The following is a 20,501-nucleotide window of genomic DNA, read 5'->3' on the forward strand; positions in this document are numbered from 1 at the left end:
TGTCGCTCAGACTCTCCAAAACTGCATTACTATTTGGAGGATCTGATACCAGGCTGCATTTTTGGAGAGTCGGAGCAACATAGCAAGGTCCATTCCATTAAGTAAATCTGATAATGTTTGATTACTCACGCAGCGCGGTGTATCAAATAAAGGACAGCTCATGCGCCTTAAGTCTATTGGTGAGATCTTGGAGCTTTGGACGATTTAGTGCCAATGACACTGCCTTCTCCTCATATTCCTTCATACTGCAATGCAAAATGTAAAAGTAAACCAAATTCAGTGAACCAAAAAATAATGGAATTGAGGAAAGAAAGTTAAAAAACAACTATTCTTGATGATATATAAAGATATCAGTCATAAAATACTTGTCCTCAACCCCAGAGCCCACTAGTGGGATTATCTGGGGTATTTTGTTGTTGGTCATACCTGCTGACAATCATCTCATCCCCAAGTCCTGTGGCCAAACACAGGGAACCAGCAACTCTAGTAGCCATTTTCTCAAGGGGAAGGGTTATCATTGGTAGACCAGCCCAAAGAACATCTGTCCCTGTGGTATGTGCATTGTACAGTGGCCTAAAAGTGGAAAAATTAAACAAAATCTTAATCCAAGAACGTGAAATGAATGGGAACTATATTCCGGACAAGACAAGATGATGAATGGTCTTAATCTTCTTACGTGCCCGGGAAAAGATCAGCCAAGGAGCTGTACCTGATATGCTCTTGTTTCGATTCAGTATCTGTTAATATAATTTGGTCTGGTTGCAGACCTTGTGCAGTAGCATCTGTATAAGTGAGCTGAATTAGCAAGAATTCGTACAAACCAACAAGTCACACAAGAGAAGATCAGTGATGCGCGCGGAGCCTCTTCTCCGCTGCAGCTGGAAATTTGAGAAGCCAAAGCGCACTATTTGGCACACGCTTAAGGATATTGCACCTGCAACATGCCAATTCAACAAGTTTTATAGCAAGTGCTTGTGAAGTTGACCAATTTAAATCAGTCCTAGTAACTACCATGTCATAAAAATTTCTGTAAATTTGTATGGCCTACATAATTAATTTATCTATTGGTTTAATAATTATTGAATAAGTTAAATCCTAAATCTGTATGGGAAAGTTACCTAGTAGGATTAAACTACTAACTAATTACCTAGTAAGATTAAACTACTGACTAATCTATTAGTAGGATAATTACTGACTCCTAGTAGGATAATTACAGACTGTTAGTGGATAATTATTATATCCACTAATCACGTTGATAAAACGTGAAAACATAACTAACTATTCCTGTATTGTAAAAGAGATCCTTTCTCTACCAAAATTAGAATAAGCTCATCATAATTATTTTGAAACGTAAGGTAAAAGAGACAGAAACAACACTTCAGTGCTTCCGCTAAAACTATGGAGAATTCAGGTATGTATTCTTCCATAAATTACTGTAATTAGATTGATGTGAAAATCATGAAGTTCCACGTTCCTAAATAATTTATAGAATTATGTATTAGATTGTTTAAGTCATACGATCTGTTAAATCCTTACATGTGATATCAGAACCAGGTTTTCGGAACTAATGATTATACATAATTTTAATTTTATGAATCCTAATAATGTGTGATACAATGTTCAATGTATAATTTAAGTTCATTACGAATTTGGGATTTCTTATATGTTCACTGACAGAATGACGTTATTTCTCTTTAATGGAGAATTCAATTGTTGCCCTTTCAAAATATTTAGTAAGTTAGGCCTGCAATTTGTCCCTTGTAGTTTATATTATTGACCTAGCATGACTAATTGTGAGAATAAATGAAATTGAAAAAACAGAGGGGTGCACAGTGAGAGAATTCATTAATCCACGTGCTGCATCATTACCCTTTATGACATGCACGTCTATAATATCTAAAATATGTTGTTAATCTTTTCTGTTTATATGAAAACACCTCTAGTTCTGGTGGAATTTTATTTAAGTGGTACATAAATATTAAATATGAAAGCTATTTATTGGACAATTGATATTGTCAATCCGAATGTGTGTTTTATAATAAATATAATAATAATAATAATAATAATAATAAAATTTATTATTTTTTATGTGACTTGAAATTATACATGTAAGATTTGTTAATCACCAAAGTGGTAGAATCTTTATTAAATTAATTCCAGAATGAAGATTAAATTTAAATTAATTATCCATTAATTTTGATGCTTATAACTGATCTAACAATTATGGGTAAATTGAAGGTTTTGATTATAAGATATTTATGAATCGCCCCAAGGTTGGTTATTTGTTCTTATAACCAATAAACATTAAAGAGATAATTTTGATGTATCGTTAGTTTTATTTATTTATTCAAAGATAATAAATATTATTAATTGATGCATTAAATATTATCGATTTGTGTTAAATATACTTTTAAGCATCGTTATGTTTAAAGTTGTATTTTGATGTTTCGCCCAAAGGAGAACATTAATAATACATTTAAGTAAATTATTTCTGAATTTGATAATGTGTATAAACTCGTAACTCAAAGTATTAATAAATGCGCATGTTTTACTTGCAACATCTACCCTTCATTCACACTCCACCTCTGTTACGACTTTTAATGAACTTAACTTTTCAGATCGGTGCGAACAGATCAAATTCCATCTTGGGATTTTAGATCTTGATATTGCACTTTACTTTGAAAAGCCAACTGCTATTACTGAAGCTAGCAATGATGAAGAAAAGTCCTATTATAAGCATTGGGATCGGTCTAACAGATTAGGCCTAATGTTCATGCAAATGAATTTTGCGGGCAACATTAAGACTACTCTTCCCAAATCTTAAAGTGCAAAAGAACTTCTGAAACTTGTGGAAGAGTCTTCCCAAACTGTTGATAAGTCTCTTGCTGGGACACTAATGGGTACTTTGACCACCATGAAGTTTGATGGTTCACGTACTATGCATGAGCATGTCATTGAAATGACAAATATAGCAGCAAGACTTAAGTCTTTGGGAATGGAAGTGGAACAAAATTTTCTTGCACCATTAACTCATTACCGTCTGAGTATGGTCCTTTTCAAATGAACTACAACACCATGAAAGACAAATGAAACGTGCATGAATTGCATGGTATGTTGGTTCAAGAAGAAACAAGGCTGAAGAATCAAGGAACCCACTCCATTAACTTTGTAAATCATCAAGGAGCTAAAAAAAAAAAAAATAAGTAGGGTAAGGGACAACAGAAATAACTTAATGTTAACAAGTCCTCATCTCAAGTACGTAAGAAAGGAAACAAAAATGGGAAGTGTAATTTCTGTGAAAAATCTGGACACTTTCAGAAAGATTGCCTGAAACGTAAGGCATGATTTGAGAAAAAAGGTAGGCCTTGTGCTTTTACATGTCTCGAATCAAATTTAACTAAAGTTCCTTATAATACTTGGTGGATTGACTCTGGTTGTACTGTTCATGTTTCTAATACTATTCAAGGATTCCTTACAATCCAAACCAAAAACAAGAATGAAAGATTTATTTACATGGGGAATAGAGTGAAGGCTCCAGTTGAAGCCGTCGGGACTTATCGTCTGATTCTCGATACTGGACGTCACTTAGATTTAGCTAAAACTTATTATGTTCCTTCTCTTTCGAGAAATTTAATTTCTTGGTCTAAGTTGAATAAGATTGGATATTCTTTTAATTTTGGTAATGGATGTTTTAGTTTGTTTAAACATAATTATCTCATTGGTACTGGTACTCTTTGTGATAATTTATACAAACTGAATCTTGATAATCTTTTTGCCGAAATACTCTTAACTCTGCATCATAATATTGGAACCAAACGAAGTTTGGTGAATGAACAATCTGCTTACTTGTGCATAAACGTTTAGGTCACATATCTAAAGAAAGGCTGGAAAGATTAGTTAAGAATGAAATTCTTTCAGATTTGGATTTTACTGACCTTAATATTTGTGTTGATTGTATTAAAGAAAAACAAACAAGACACACAAAGAAAGGAGCCACAAGAAGTACACAACTTCTTGAAATTATACACACTGATATATGTGGTCCTTTTGATATCATATCTTTCAATAAAGAAAAATATTTTATCACTTTTATTGATGACTTTTCACGTTAGGAATATATCTATTTATTGCATGAAAAATCTCAAGCAATTAATGCCTTAGAGATATTTATTACTGAGGTTGAAAGACAACTAGATAGAAAGGTAAAAATAGTCAAGTCTGATAGAGGTGATGAATATTATGGAAGATATGATGAAAGTGGACAACACCGAGGTTCATTTGCTAAATTCTTCGAAAAGCGTGGCATATGTGCTCAATACACAATGTCTGACACACCACAACAAAATGGTGTGGCAGAAAGGCGTAATCATACATTAATGGATATGGTTAAGAGTATGTTAAGTAATTCATCTTTACTTTCTTCGTTATGGATGTACTCTTTAAGAACTATCGTTTACTTTCTAAATAGGGTTTCTAGTAAAGCAGTTCCAAAGACACCTTTTGAATTGTGGACTGGTAGAAAACCTAGTTTGAGGCACCTGCATGTTTGGGGTTGCCCGACAGAAGTTATAGTATACAATCCACAAGAAAAGAAACTGAATTCAAGAACAATCAGTGGTTTCTTCATTGGTTATCCAGAAAAATCAAATGGGTATAGATTTTATTGTCCTAATCATAGTACGAGAATAGTTGAAATTGGAAATGCTAGGTTCATTGAGAATGGCGAAGTTAGTGGGAGTGAAGAACCACGTAATGTGGAAATTAAAGAAGTTAGGGTGCGAATTCCTCTTCATTGTACTTCTTGTAAATTTGTTGTTCCTGAAACTGTTGTACAACAAAGTAATCAACAAGAACAACAAATTAATATTCCTACTAATCAGAATGAAGCTATAATTAATGAACCTGTAGTAGATGAAACACAAGAAGTAGCATCAAGAAGATATCAAAGACAAAGAAAATCTTTTATTTCTGATGATTATTTGGTATATCTACATGAGTCAGAAACTGACTTGGGAATTGATGATGATCCAGTTTTATTTTCAAAACCCATTGAAAGTAACAATTCTGATAAATGGGTAAATGCTATGAAAGATGAGTTAAAATCTATGGAACAGAATGATGTTTGGGACCTTGTTGAATTACCCGAAGGTTGCAAAAGAGTTGGGTGTAAATGGATCTTTAAGACCAAACGCGACTTAAGCAATTTTTCCGATAATGGTATCTTAAGTTTAATGAAACGATTGTCACCTTTGCATTTAAAGAAAACACTGTTGATCGGTGTATATATCTAAGGTCAATGGGAGTAAGTTTATTATGTTAGTCTTGTATGTTGATGACATCTTGTTAGCTACTAATGATCTTGGTTTGTTGCATGATACCAAGAAATATCTCTCTAATAACTTTAAAATGAAAGATATGGGTGAGGCATCCTATGTGGTTGGAATAGAAATATTTTGAGATAGATCACAAGGATTGTTGGGATTGTCTCAGAAAATCTATATTAATAAAGTATTAGAGAGATTTAGAATGGAAAAATGCTCATCAAGTCCCGTTCCAATTCAGAAAGGAGATAAGTTTAGTCTCAATCAATGTCCAAAGAATAACTTAGAATGAAAGCAAATGAAAGATATTTCTTATGCATCAATAGTTGGGAGTCTTATGTATGCCCAAACATGTACAAGACCAGACATCAGTTTTTCTGTTGGGATGCTGGGTCGATATCAAAGTAATCCTGGAATGGATCACTGGAAGGCTGCAAAGAAACTATTGCGATACTTACAAGGAACGAAAGATCATATGCTCACTTATAGAAGATCTAATCATCTAGATGTGGTTGGATATTCATATGCATATTATGTTGGTTGTGTGGACACAAAAAAATTCACATTTGGATATTTGTTTCTATTAGGTAGAGGAGCAATATCATGAAAGAGTGCGAAGCAGTCTGTTATAGCTGCATCCACTATGAAAGCTGAGTTTGTGGCATGCTTTGAGGCCACAGTCCAGGCTAATTGGCTGCGGAATTTTATTTCAGGACTTGGACTAGTCGACAATATATCTAGGCCGCTGAAAATTTATTGTGATAATACCACTGCAGTTTTCTTCTCTAAAAACGATAAGTATTCGAAAGGTGCTAAACATATGGAATTGAAATACTTTTTAGTTAAAGAAGAAGTCCAGAAACATAAAGTGTCAATTGAACATATTAGCACCAAGCTTATGATTGTTGATCTTTTGACGAAAGGATTACCGCCCAAAACATTTGTTGAACATGTTGAAAGGATGGGTTTTATTGATAGCAATGAATGATTTCATGTAAACACTTTATTATGTTTATGTAATTGACACTTTGAGCTCAAATTATATATGTTTCTGTTGTTACTTGTTTTCTCTTGTATGCATAATATTGTGAATGATGATGACAAGTTCTGACTTACATAAAGGATTCTAAGTATTATCGTTGGACCCATTATGTATTTGAAAGGTTATGTTAGGTAATAGACTAATATTGTAGTACATGGAACGAACTATGTTAATAAAGTGACGTACAACCGTCGTGACTTATTTTAGTTTATTTATTTAACGATGACAAATGATGTTGGATTTAACGTTAATTGTGCACATGATTGACTTACGTATTAAACCACTAAATTAACATTATGTGTGTCAAGTGGGAGAATGTAAATTTTTATGGCCCACATAATTAATTTATTTATTGGTTTAATAACTATTGAATAAGTTAAATCCTAAATCTATATGGGGAAGTAACCTAGTAGGATTAAATTACTGACTAATTTGTTAGTAGGATAATTACTGGCTCCTAGTAGGATAATTACAGACTGTTAGTGGATAATTATTATATCCACTAATCACGTTGATGGAACGTGAAAATATAACTGACTATTTCTATATTGTAAAAGGGTCCTCTCTCTGCCAAAAGTAGAATAAGCTCCATCATAATTATTCTGAAACGTAAGGTAAAGAGAGAGAAACAACACTTTTGTGCTTTCGCTAAAACTATGGAGAATTCAGGTATGTATTCTTCCATAAATTACTATAATTAGATTGATGTGAAAATCATGTAGTTCCAAGTTCCTAAATAATTGATAGAATTATGTATTAGATTGTTTAAGTCATACGATCTGTTAAATCCTTACAATCTCAGGATCCATCTTTCAAAGCTGATTAAAACATGTAAATAAGAATTTATCCTCAGGCAGACCATAATCAGAACGCTTTGGCTGACAGTATGGATATAGCACATCACAGTTTTTCTACAAAGAACAGCAAGAGACTCATCAGCAAAGAATAATATCTAGAATAGTTCAGCGTAGATACAAGCTCAGATCTTTCTCTTAATTGCTAATTAAAGTATTAATCAATATGGCCAACTTACTTGCTTATAATCGTTGACAAAATAGCAATGAGGGAGATGTACAAGCTTCTCCGAGTAAAAATGTGCGTACTTCATAGGTGAAACAAACGGCATGCAGGGAAATTACACTCAAAATGACCCATAAAGACAAAGTTTAACAGAAAATATAATATCGAAAGTGTCACTAGCAAGCAAATTACCTCATCTGTAACCAAATAATCTATGTACGTTGCCCCCGTGGTTCCAGGGAACCCCAAATATGAAACCTGGATTGGAGCTGGTTGCATGGAAAATATATCAGGTCTCCCCCCCTGATTTATGTGAGATAAACAAAGTCATCCATAAAAATCTTTTAGCATAGAAGGAAAATTGAAGCATGTGGACATTAAACAGCAGATTCGAAGAGGTAACACGCGTAATGCTGCTTATAATATAAAACAATAAATGCAGAACCACAGTATACAGAATATAGACCAACAAATGTGCACCTCATGAGAACTTTTCACAGGCTTGCAGTATAGTTAGGTAATGATGTATAGTTAGGCTAATCAAATCTTCACGGACAGTAAAGGCATATAATTTCCGAGCATGATTGTCTTTGGGTAGGCAAACAACAAGAAAAGCAAAACGCAAAGTAACCAAATCAAGATTGATAAGGATGAAGTTCAACCAGTACCTTGATATAACCATTAAGATCTATAAGAACTTGTATTCGATTATTGAAATATTGATAATTAGTTAAGAGTAGTAGTTAGTTAGATGGTTGTTGAGAAAAACAGTTGTAACAAACATGCGTTGTCACTAGAACATGACTTGATAATCAGTTAGCACTCAGCTGTACATTTGTCCTAGTTGATCTAGTTCTACATATAGTCTAGCTTGAGAAGAAAAATCAGTAAGTTTTTCATAATAAAAATATCCTATTCTCTACTTCTTCTCCTCCTCTGCTATATGCAGTTTTCATAGAGTTTGACATGGTATCAGATTCAGGCCCACCCAGTTCATTGTTTTCGATGTTGGGCCCCTCATCTTAGGTGTTGGAGTCCCACATAGGTGGGTTAAAGGGTCAATTGTCTCCTTGTATGGTCTTGGGCAATCCTCCCCTCATGAGCTAGCTTTTGAGGTTGAGTTAGGCCCAAGATCATATAAGGAGACCAAGGACCCTTTAACCCACCGATGTGGGACGGTAGTGTATGTGTTAAGGTGTTTAGATCAGATAATGGTACGGATTTTGTTAACTATCGATGAACTGACTTATTTAGATCCAATGGAATTATTCATCAAACTAATTGTGCTTATACACTCCAACAAAACGGGACTGTAGAAAGAAAACACAAGCATATCTTGGAGGTGGCAAAAGCATTGAAGTTTCAGAGTGGGATACCCATCAGGTTCTGGAGGAAATGTATAAGAACTGTTGTGTATCTTATTAACAAATTACCCTCATCAATCCTAGATGGTAAGACTCCATATGAGATGTTAACTCCCAGTGCACTGACTTATTTAGATCCAATGGAATTATTCATCAAACTAGTTATGCTTATACACCCCAACAAAATGGGACTGTAGAAAGAAAGCACAAGCATATCTTAGAGGTGGCAAGAGCATTAAAGTTTCAGAGTGTGATGCCCATCAGGTTCTGGGGGGGAATGTATAAGAACTGTTGTGTATCTTATTAACAAATTGCCCTCCTTAGTCCTAGATGGTAAGACGCCATATGAGATATTGATGGCAAAGCTGCTAAGATTGATCACCTAAGAGTTTTTGGCTGCCTTTGCTAGGCTAGTGTTTTGCCTAGAGGTGACAAGTTCCAAGCGAGGGCAAGAAGAGCAATCATGATAGGTTACTGTGAAAATAAAAAAGGATACAGATTATGTGAATTAGGAACTGGATTGTTGTTTGTAAGCAGAGATGTGACATTTAAAGAGCTAGTTTTTCCTTTTAAAGCTGAAGCACAGGATGATGGTGATGTGGATATGTTCACCGTCACACCATTGCAGGTCAATGATCACTCAATGGTCAAGAACAACACTGCTCAATAACATACTCAAGTTCTTGATTTATTTACTCAAGAAACTATTCTAGTCACATTCACTGATACATCTATTGTGACAGTAAGGCAGCTATGCAAATTACTGCGAACCCGATCTTTCATGAACGCACCAAGCATATCGAAATCGATTGCCATTTCATCAGGGAAAAACTTAAGGAAGGACTTATACATCTATTACATGTATCCACCAAGTTTCAGCTGGCTGATTTGTTGACCAAAGGACTAGGAACAGCTCAACATAATTTTTTGTTGTCCAAGCTTGGGGTTCTAGTATTTTTCACCCTCCAGCTTAAGGGGGAGTATTGAAATATTGATAATTAGTTAAGAGTAGTAGTTAGTTAGATGGTTGTTGAGAAAACATTTGTAACAAACATGAGCTGTCACTAGAACATGACTTGATAATCAGTTAGCACTCAGTTGAATTGATAGTTGTCCTAGTTGATCTAGTGCTACATATAGTCCAGCTTGAAAAGAAAAATCAGTAAGTTTTTCATAATAAAATATCCTCTTCTCTACTTCTTCTCCTCCTCTGCTATATGCAGATTTCATTGAGTTTTGATATCGATCCTCCTTAATCCTCCTTGTTGTCGCATTAAATGACAAGGACGACACATCAATAAAATGCTCTACCTCAGACTGGATACAAATCCCCCACTCTGAACCGTCATTTGGACATAGAGCATAGCAGAACACCTAGGTGAAGTACTTACAGATTTAGCATGAAGAAGAACAAAAGCAACCTGTGATACCAAAGATCGAAGAAAAAAGGGAACAAATTGTCCAAACCTCAAACATTCCTTTTGTCATGCATCCCAAAAACTGAACCCATCAGATGCGATACTGGGTGATCTCTAAAGTCACTGCTCATGTATCTAGACGCGTTAAGAGATATTATCAGTAGTAAATATTCATGAAGAGCCTATGGCAGAGGTCAGCCTTAGCAACACATAAATATTACTCCCTCTGTCCCAATTTATGTAATGGTATTCAAGAATGAAAGGAAAACATTTGAAACTTGTGGACTAAACAAGCTAAAGAAGTTCAAATATTGAACTGTTACTAGATATAAAGAAAGGTGTCATTCACTTTGCGACTGACTAAAAGGGAGAATGTAATAATTAAGACAGAGGTAGTATAGAGAAACTTACTCAACCCTCAGTCTTTCTTTCCTATCACCACACTTTATTAGCAGCGGTGGTGGATGGGTGAACGGAGAAAATGAGTAGCAAGCCGCTATCACAGAGAAGTACTCGGCATGCTTGCGACTGTACAGGCAAAAGAAACAGTCAGTATCTCGACCTCACATCATTAAATTCTTGTTATCGGTCTAATATATAAGTCCTCACCTAATATCTAGAGAAAGCATTGTATCAAGAGGGTATGCAGTTGCTTGGAGAGGCTGAACACTTGGGATAAAGGACATCTAAAGATGTATGTGATTGGGCACAATGTCAAAGCAAATATAGTAATCAGTATTATTGTAATGAGAAGATAGCCAACAAAGTAGGGGCGGATCCAGAGTCTCGCCTATGAATTCAAAAGAAACCAGTAGCTTATGTCTGAACCTTAACTATGTATTAAGAAATTTACCAAATATCTATAAATATTTGATTGTAAACCGAGTTTTTAGGTCATTGTAGAAAAGCCATCCTGTAATAGTCTAATAATAGATGTAATACCTCAATCTCTCTTCTTAGAATTCCTTCAACTTTAATAAATATCTCCTCTTGGTTATCCCAATCACAGACACACTGCATACAGTGAAGTTAAATTGGAAAAATTAACTATGCACTTATGTGTACTCACGCACAAGAAGCACTTGGCAACAGACTGATAAGCAAGACTATCAAAGATACAAAAAATCTACCAAGAAACTTAAAATTAGAACTAAGTAAACAGAGCATGACATGAATTCTGAATGAAACCGGTAATTCCTATAAAGGGCTGAACGTACCTGTAACGCGTCTAAGAGAAGACAAGTTGCTCTGGGGAAGTCAGGACATAGCATCAAAGCTTGTCTATAGCTTTTTATAGCTGATTCAACATCGTCACTACACAAAATACTAAAGCATTACAAACAAGAGTAATGATCGGAGGATTCTTACTCAGGGAATCCTTGAGTACTGACAAGTAGGAACGCCAAACCATGACAAATTAATTGCAACTCCAAGCTATTTTTCATTCTTTTGATGATATTTGTGCTACGTATAAAATGGATCATTACTTAGATTGAATCTTGTAAACCTTAATGACAATACCTTATCGTGCAAGCAAGAGCAACAGATAAACTCGCATTAAAACATTGTGCAGCTGTACTCATCATGTTCCTAGACAATTGTAACTCCTGAAAATTCAAGATTGAAATATATAGTTAAGAAGAGAATCATTACGACGAAGCAAAATCTTACTTCTCTATATAAATGCATCCCAGATTGGATAGTATTTGCGGATGGTCTGGTTGAATAGAGAGGAATTGTTGCACGCATCCACCAGAAAGGTTGAGAAAATATTAGATAGGCATTGTTGCATTTCAATTTGTGTGGTCACTTTTCACTTCTCAAGATTCAAACTATGTGACCGACATTTTAAAATGTACTTTCTCATCGTATTTGACATAAAAAGAATTGCAGCTTACAGAAATTATCACAGAATTTTTTAACATCTTAACTTTAGTCTTAAAATACTTCATTGATCTAGTCCAATTGAAAGCTTCAACGATTGGTCATATTGACTCTCAAAAAATGAAAAGTGCCATATAAGTTTGGACAAAGGGATAAATAACAAAGAAATTAAAGAATATGACCAGTCGATACAAACTTATATGACAGCAATCAATTGTTTCATGCACTTTACCAGCTTCTTTTAGAGCATTACTCTACAAGCAACAAGTTTGGAAAGCATAAAGAATTGACATAGAAAAGAAAATGTTAATGTAGGATTGGAATTTTATGAACTAAGTACCAGGTTGTTATTCACCCGAAAGAATTCAGCATCACAGGCAATAGCTCTCCTGTAATTATGTATTGCCATTATTTCCAGATTTCCTTGCTCATAGTATACATCAGCCAAATTAGATTTAAAGATTGCTCAAGAGGTGAGGATTAGCCAAGATCATATAGAAAGTTCATTTTCATATGGGACTCAATAGACGAAAAGTGGAGTCTCACCAAAAGCCATCGCGTAGTCTGGTCGTGCTTGGATTGCATACTGGTAACACACAATAACCTTCTAGGGCATTCCCAATTCCTGGAAAATGCAAAAAAAATTCTTACCTTTGTATTCTCGCCCAAGCACTTGTAGGCATAAGCCAAGCTAGGACGGCGCAAGGGGGTTCATCCAAATTTCCTTCATCTTAAAACTACACTCATATAGTGTACCATATAGTATACTGTTGGGAAAGACAGGGATACTATGAAAGAGCCCAACAGGGTAGCAGCAGAAGAATACCAAGTCTAAACTTTCTCTTCCAATTTGAACTAAGAGGAGACAAGCAAACCAAGCAAAACAAAGTAATATGGCAGCAAATAGATTACCACACAAATATGATAGGGCAAGAATAAAGGCAATCACACAAGACACCACATTTACGTGGAAAACCCTTCGGTATGAAGAGTAAAAAATCACGGGACAAAACCTCCACTATAATCACCAAATAGTTACAATATTATTCTACAAAATAGCCACAAAACAAGTGTCAAATAATATGAAACAATACATAAACCACAGCTCCAAACACTAGAGAAATAAAGGAGTGAAAGCACAAAAAATGCAGCTACTGTTCAAGAATGAAGAACAGGAGCTACAGGCCACCAAATTAAGCTCCGTCAGTTCCTAATCAAATATTGAGATAGAAGGAACAATCAGTCCAAAAATCAGCTCAATCGGAGAAGAAACAAAGTGGGAATCGCAGTTTGAAGTTGACAATTGTGGCTGAAATTTAGGTGCGAAAATCAGCTTTGTTTGTCTCTCTTTGAATTCTGAAAAAACTCTTTTTTTTTAATGGTGAATAAGACCTAAAAAGATCAATATATATTCCCCATAGTAATGGGCCTATGGGCAAAAATGGATTGGTCCAAATTGGGCTTCATTTATCCACATAGGAAGGGAAAAAGACTCAATAACCCAATAATTCTCCCCCTCCCAACTATGTGGAGGAGATCTCCATCTCGACGATCATGCAAAAATCTTCAAACTTCTCTCTTGGTGAAGCTTTATTCATCATGTCAGAACCATTATCATCCGTATGAATCTTCTCAAGTTCAAGCAACTTAGAATCCAACACATCCCGAATCCAATAGTATCTCACATCAATGTGTATAGACCGACCATGAAATGTAGAATTCTTGCCAAGTTGTATGGCACTTTGACTGTCGCAATGAAGAACATACCTCTCTTAAGCACAACCAAGTTCCCCCAAGAATATCTTCAGCCAAAGCAATTCTTTACAGGCTTCAACGGCAGCAATAAGCTCAGCTTCTGTAGTATATAGAGCAACACATTTTTGTAACCTAGGTTGCCAAGACACAGCTCCCCCTGCAAAAGTAACCAAATACCCTGAAGTAGACTTGCGAGTATCAACATCACTGGCCATATCTGAATCAATATAACCACAAAGAATAGGCTTCCCTGTACCAAAACACAAACTCAGACTAGAAGTGCCCCTAAGATATCTCATAATCCACTTCACAGCATTCCAATGTTCTCTTCCCGGATTAGAAAGAAAATGACTAACAACACCAATAGCATGAGCAATATTCGGTCTTGTACAAACCATTGCATACATCAAACTACCAATAGCTGAAGCATAAGGAACTTTCTTCATATCTTCCTTCTCATCATTACTGGAAGGACACTGCTTCGTGCTCAACTTGAAGTGTATAGCTAAAGGTGTACTGACAACCTTAGCCTTGTCCATGTTAAACCTTCGAAGTACTTTTTGAATGTACTTCTCTTGTGATAACCACAACTTCTTGACCTTTCTATCACGGCCAATCTGCATGCCAAGAATCTTTGCTGGTCCTAAGTCTTTCATAGAAAAAGACTTACTCAACTCTTGCTTCAACTTTTGAATCGTGCAAACATTATGACCAATAACAAGCATGTCATCAACATAAAGCAACACAATAATAAAGTCACCATCAGAGAATTTTAGCATATAAACGCAATAGTCTGAAGTAGTCTTTTTAAAGCCCTGCTGACTCATAAAGGAACCAAACTTCCTGTACCATTGCCTAGGAGCTTGTTTCAAACCATACAAGCTCTTCTTTAATTTGCAAATATAATTCTCTTTTCCCTTGACTTCAAAACCTTCGGGTTGCTCCATATAAATTTCTTCATCTAATTCATCACGGAGAAACGCAGTTTTAACATCCATTTACTCAACCTCTAAATCTAGACTTACAGATAAGCCTAGAACCTCACGAATGGATGACATCTTCACAACTGGAGATAATATCTCATCAAAATCAACTCCCTTTCTCTGGTTAAATCCCTTCACAACCAATCTAGCCTTGTACCATGAAACTGGGTTACCATCTTCATGCTTCACCCAAAAAATCCACTTGTTTTTCAAAGATTTCCTATCTTTAGGCAGCTTAACCAAATCAAAGGTATGATTATCATGCAAAGATTTAATTTTATCTTCCATAGAATCAAACCATTTTTCATTTTATTCACTTTCCATGGCCTCATCAAGACTCTCACGTTCTCTCCCATCAGTCAAGAGTATATACTTATTGGGAGAACAACGAGATAAAGGTATTCTCTCTCTAGTAGATCATTTGAGAGAACTCTCTAGAACATCAACAACTGGTTGTTGGTCAACCATATCAACTTGCACTGGAGCATCAAAAATATCATGCTGGTCATTCTGAACATGATCATCATCTTCATTATCAACTTGATTTTCATCATCATGAAGATTTTATTCGGGAGTAGTAGTCAAAGGAACTGGATCAACATCAACTAGACTCTCACTATTCTGAGAATCAACTTTCCCAGCTTTGTCAAAATCTTCAATTGTTTGGCCTTCAAAGAACACAATATCACAGCTTTTAACAAGTTTCTTCTCAACCAAATCATAGAAACGATAGACAAATTCATCTTGACCATAACCAATAAAGATACACTGCCTAGTTTTAACATCCAACTTTGACCTTTCATCCTTAGGAACATACACAAAATCTTTACACCCAAAGACTCTAAGATGATCTTCAGAAATATTTTTACCAGACCAAACTCTGTCAGGGACATCACCATCCAAAGCAACAATAGGAGATAAATTGATAACATAAGCAGCAGTATTAGGTGCTTCTGCCTAAAAGAAATCTGACAGCTTAGCATCTGAAAGCATACATCTAAACCTATCAACTAGAGTTCTGTCCATCCTCTCTGTTAAACCATTCAACTGAGGAGTTTTTGGAGGAGTTTTTTTATGCCAAATACCCTGCTCTCTGCAATATCTATCAAAAAGACCAATATACTCACCACCATTATCTGAATGGATGCATTTCAATTTCTTCCATGTCTGTCTCTCAACCAAGGCCTGAAAATCATTGAACACATCAAGTACTTGATCCTTGTACTTTAAAGAAAATACCCAGAGTTTGCGAGAATGACCATCAATAAAAGTCACAAAGTAAAGTGCACCACCATGAGACCTTACTTTAAAAGGACCACACAAATCAAAATGCACCAACTCCAGCAAATCAAGTTTTCTTGAAGGCGGATGACTCTGAAAAGAAACTCTTTTCTGTTTACCGGCTAAGCAATGAACACACTTCTTCAACTTTGCTTGTTTTACTCCAGAAAATAAATTTTTCTTAGCTAAACTATTAATCCCCTTCTTACTCATATGACTCAACCTTCTATGCCATAACTCTGATGAAGTATCATTCTTCACCAAGTTTATCAAGACTCTAGAAGTAGAACCCTAAAATACGTACAAGTTAGACAACTTGTCACCTCGAGCCACAATCATCGAACCTCTAGTAAGTTTTCACTGGCCAGCACCAAGGGCGTTCACATAACCCTCATCATCAAGGTTCCCTACAGAAATCAAATTCAAGCGAACATCTAGAGCATGCTTGACATTATTGAGAACTAGTTTGAAACCATTGTTACTTTTCAAACAAACAGTGCCAATGCCAAGTACTTTAACTTTATCATTATTGCCCATTTTTAACATTCCAAAATTACCTGGAGTATAAGAAGAACATAATTCTTTCTTTGGCATAACATGAGAAGTAGCACCAGAATCCACAAACCAGCTAGACTCATCATGAATAAGATTGATGGCATTCTCACCACAAGCAACAAGAAGATCATCATTAGCAACAACTGCAACACGATTTTCATTATCGTCTTCGTTTTTTTGTCATCTCATATCTCCCTTATGCTTGTAACAATATTTCATGATATGCTCTTTTTTGTTGCAATAGTCACATGTAACATTCTTCAATTTGGACCTCGACTCGTTTCTAGTTTTATCTCTATATTCATACCTCTGGACTTATTTCTCCCACTCTCTTCAGTAACCAAAACATCAGAGTGTGAAGATGAAGAAGATGAGGCCTGAGATCTTCTTCTTATCTCTTCATTCAAGACACCACTCTTAACATATTCCATAATTACAGCACCATCGGGAGCAGAATTAGTCAAAGAAACTCAAAAAGTCACCCAAGAGTCTGGCAGAGTATTAAGAAGCTAAAGTTCCTGCATTTTTTCATCGAACTTTACACCCATTCTGAACAGCTGGCCAAGGACACCCTGAAAATTATTTATGTGATCAGAAATAGGATTGTCCTTTTTATACCTGATATTCATCAATTGCTTAAGCAGGAACAACTTGTTATTGCCAGTCTTCAAAGCATAAAGTATCTCAAGCTTGTCCCACAAACTTCTTGCATGTGTCTCATTTATAATATGATTTCTAAAATTTTATTCAACCCATTGTCTGATATAACCACAAACCTGTAAGTGCTCAAATTCTCAATACTCATCTGTTATAGATTGAGGTTTAGTAGACACAAACACAGGTAGATGCATTTTCTTGACAAATAGAAGATCTTTCATCTTGCCTTTTCAAATATGATAGTTACTACCATTCAAACACATCATCTTGCTCATATTTGCCTCCATCATTCAAATCAACAATAAATAACAACCAACGCTCTGATACTACTTTGTTGGAAAAGACAGGGGCACTATGAAAGAGCCCGAAAGGGTAGCAGCGAAAGAATACTCAAGTCTAAACTTTTCCTTCCAATTTGAACTAAGAGGAGACAAGCAAATCAAGAAAAATAAATTAATATGGCAATAAATGAATTACCACACAAATACGATAGGGCAAAAATAAAGGCAATCATACAAGACACCAAATTTACGTGGAAAACGCTTCGGTGTGAAGAGTAAAAAACCACAGGACCAAACCTCCATTATAATCACCAAATAGGATTAATATTGTTCTTCAAAATGTCCACAAAACAAGTGTCAAACAACAAGAAACAATATATAAACCACAGCACCAAACACTAGAGAAATAAAGGAGTGAAAGAACAAAAAATGCAGCTACTGCTCGGGAATGAAGAACAGGATCTACAGGCCACCAAATCAAGATCCATTAGTTCCTAATCAAAGATTGAGATGAGAGGAACAACAATCCAAAAATCAATTCAATCGGAGAAGAAACGAAGCGGGAATCGCAATTTGAAGTTGATAGTTGTGGCTGGAATTTAGGTGCGAAAATCAGCTTAGTTTGTCTCTCTTTGGCTGCTGAAAAAACTCTTTTTTTGTGATGGTGAATAAAACCTAAAAAGATCAATATATACGCCCCATAGTAATTGGGCCTATGGGCAAAAGTGAATTGGTCCAAATTGGGTTTCATTTATCCACATAAAAAAGGAAAAAGACCCAATAATCCAACATATACAAGGTTAAAATTACTTTAAATTTTTACTACTAATTTTTATATTTTGAGTTCTATAACTGAAATCCCCACTGCTAGTAGCACAATGCAAGAGGACTACTTTACCTTGAATACATCTCCTATGCCAAGATAAGCAACTGAGCAGTTTGGTTTTAACTTGATTGTTTCCTAGAGAGGACAAAAACCACAAAAAGAGGCCATATCAAACATGATTACTCTAATAACAAAGACAAAATGCATAGCCTCAACTGAAGAATATAATGCACATATAGACACCTCAATTTGGTTTAAGTTGGCCCCGTTAATAGTTCAACTTTGAGAATGCACATTCAGAAAAGTGTGTTTACATGGCCAAGTTTAACCAAGTTGATATGTGTAAATTAGCATTTCCAAAGTTGTCAGCTGAGGCAAAGTTAAAGGTGTTTGGTTATATATAATGCCAATAACAAAGAAGCAATGTAGGTATGAGTATTCATACCTTGTAGACCTTTAAGGCCTTGACAAGATCACTTCTCTCCATAAGGACAGCAAGATTAGACCATGCATGCAATGGTGAATGTAGGCTGTTTAGATATTAAGTGAATGAATTTTAAAAGACAAATACAAGATTAAATAATATTACTATATTCCAACCCCAAAAAAGAGAAGAAACTCAAAGGACAGAGAAGCTAGAAAGACTAATAGTCAATTAAATAAGAATTGAATAGTTAGTGAATTTTTAATTACTATTCTCATCATTTCAAAATAGTTTAGACTTTCAGTTTATCAAATTACTCTTATTAATTATATTTTAAAAATATAAATTTGATACACACTTTATTTAGTCATTCAATAATAAATATCTGCTGAGTTGATTTTTCATATTAAAAAAATAAGTTGGTAGACGTCGTTGATGAAACTCAAGAATCTGCAAAATGTAAAGTAAACAAATTCAGTGAACACCTAAAAGGAATAAAATCAACATGAAAGTCGACGTATCCTTAAAAGCCTGTAACTCTATCTGGTTCAAAATTAGGATATGGAGATATCCAAATGCATTTTTTTACAAGCAGAACATAAATTATGAACGCTTAACTTGTATGACCATCTTTATTTCTTTTTCTTTCCTTTTTTATATAATTGTGATGTCCGGTGGGTGCCTCGACTAATTCCATGGGATAAGTACTACCACCTTCCACCAGCAACAGCATTAATAGGTATCGAGTAACTTTATCCATCAAGACTAAAATAGATGGAAAGAAATCACCTAGCTAGTGTTTCATCTCTGCTGAGAATTTGAACCCGAAAGTTCATGGTGCGTAACACACTGCATTCATGACCACTAAGCCACGCCCCTGGATAAATGACCATCTTTATTTCAAGTAAAGAAACAAGAAGTACCATGGATTGATCAGTGCACAATATCAACTGAAAGAGAAAACAGGTTCCAAAAGGTCACCAAATTGGGTCATCCTTCAAAATTATCAAGAAACAGACGTTTCTGAGAAAAATACATATCAAAGAGATCGATATGACTACTTTTCAGGGAACAGTGTGTTTGTTAAAATAAGAGATAATATTTGGGAATCTTCTTCTCTTCTATATTCCTTGTCAATCACCTTTATTTATACAAGCTAAAATAATCTTCTCTTCTAAACTAAACAATGAAACTAAAATACTAAAAGGACAAAGAAGAAATTTCTCTTCTAAGCTAAAATAAAGGGACCCACTATTCGAAGTTGGCCCATGTTTATATTGTCTAACATCCCCTCAAGTTGGAGGGGAAAGAAGTGAAACCCAACTTGCACAAATTCTAATGGTAAGAGGGTCCGGCAAAAGATTTGGTGAAGATATCTGCGAGTTGATCTTTAGATGGAACAAAGGAAAGAGATATCAAGCCGAAGAGATATTGTTGACGAACAAAGTGGTAGTCAAGATCAAAATGCTCCATTCGCTCATGGAAAACCGGATTTCAAGCTATATGTAAGGTTGTTTGACTATCGGAGTGAATTGGAACAGGAATTGGTGAAGGGATTGCTAGATCGGTAAGTAATCTTGTTAAACAGGTCAATTCAGAAACCAATCGTCGCATTGAGCGATATTCTTCCTCGGCAGATGAAAAAAAGATGGAGGATTGCTTCTTCGACTTCCAAGAAATTGGTGAGCCA

General features: G+C 35.3%; 1 pseudogene; it reads right to left on the reverse strand.

The window, feature by feature from the left end:
* Positions 1-6: 6 nt before the first annotated feature.
* Positions 7-19,704, reverse strand: LOC107853858 (annotated as a pseudogene).
* Between the last annotated feature and the right edge of the window lie 797 nt (positions 19,705-20,501).

This window comes from Capsicum annuum, chromosome 5 (assembly GCF_002878395.1).
Source record: "Capsicum annuum cultivar UCD-10X-F1 chromosome 5, UCD10Xv1.1, whole genome shotgun sequence".
Lineage (NCBI taxonomy): Eukaryota > Viridiplantae > Streptophyta > Magnoliopsida > Solanales > Solanaceae > Capsicum > Capsicum annuum.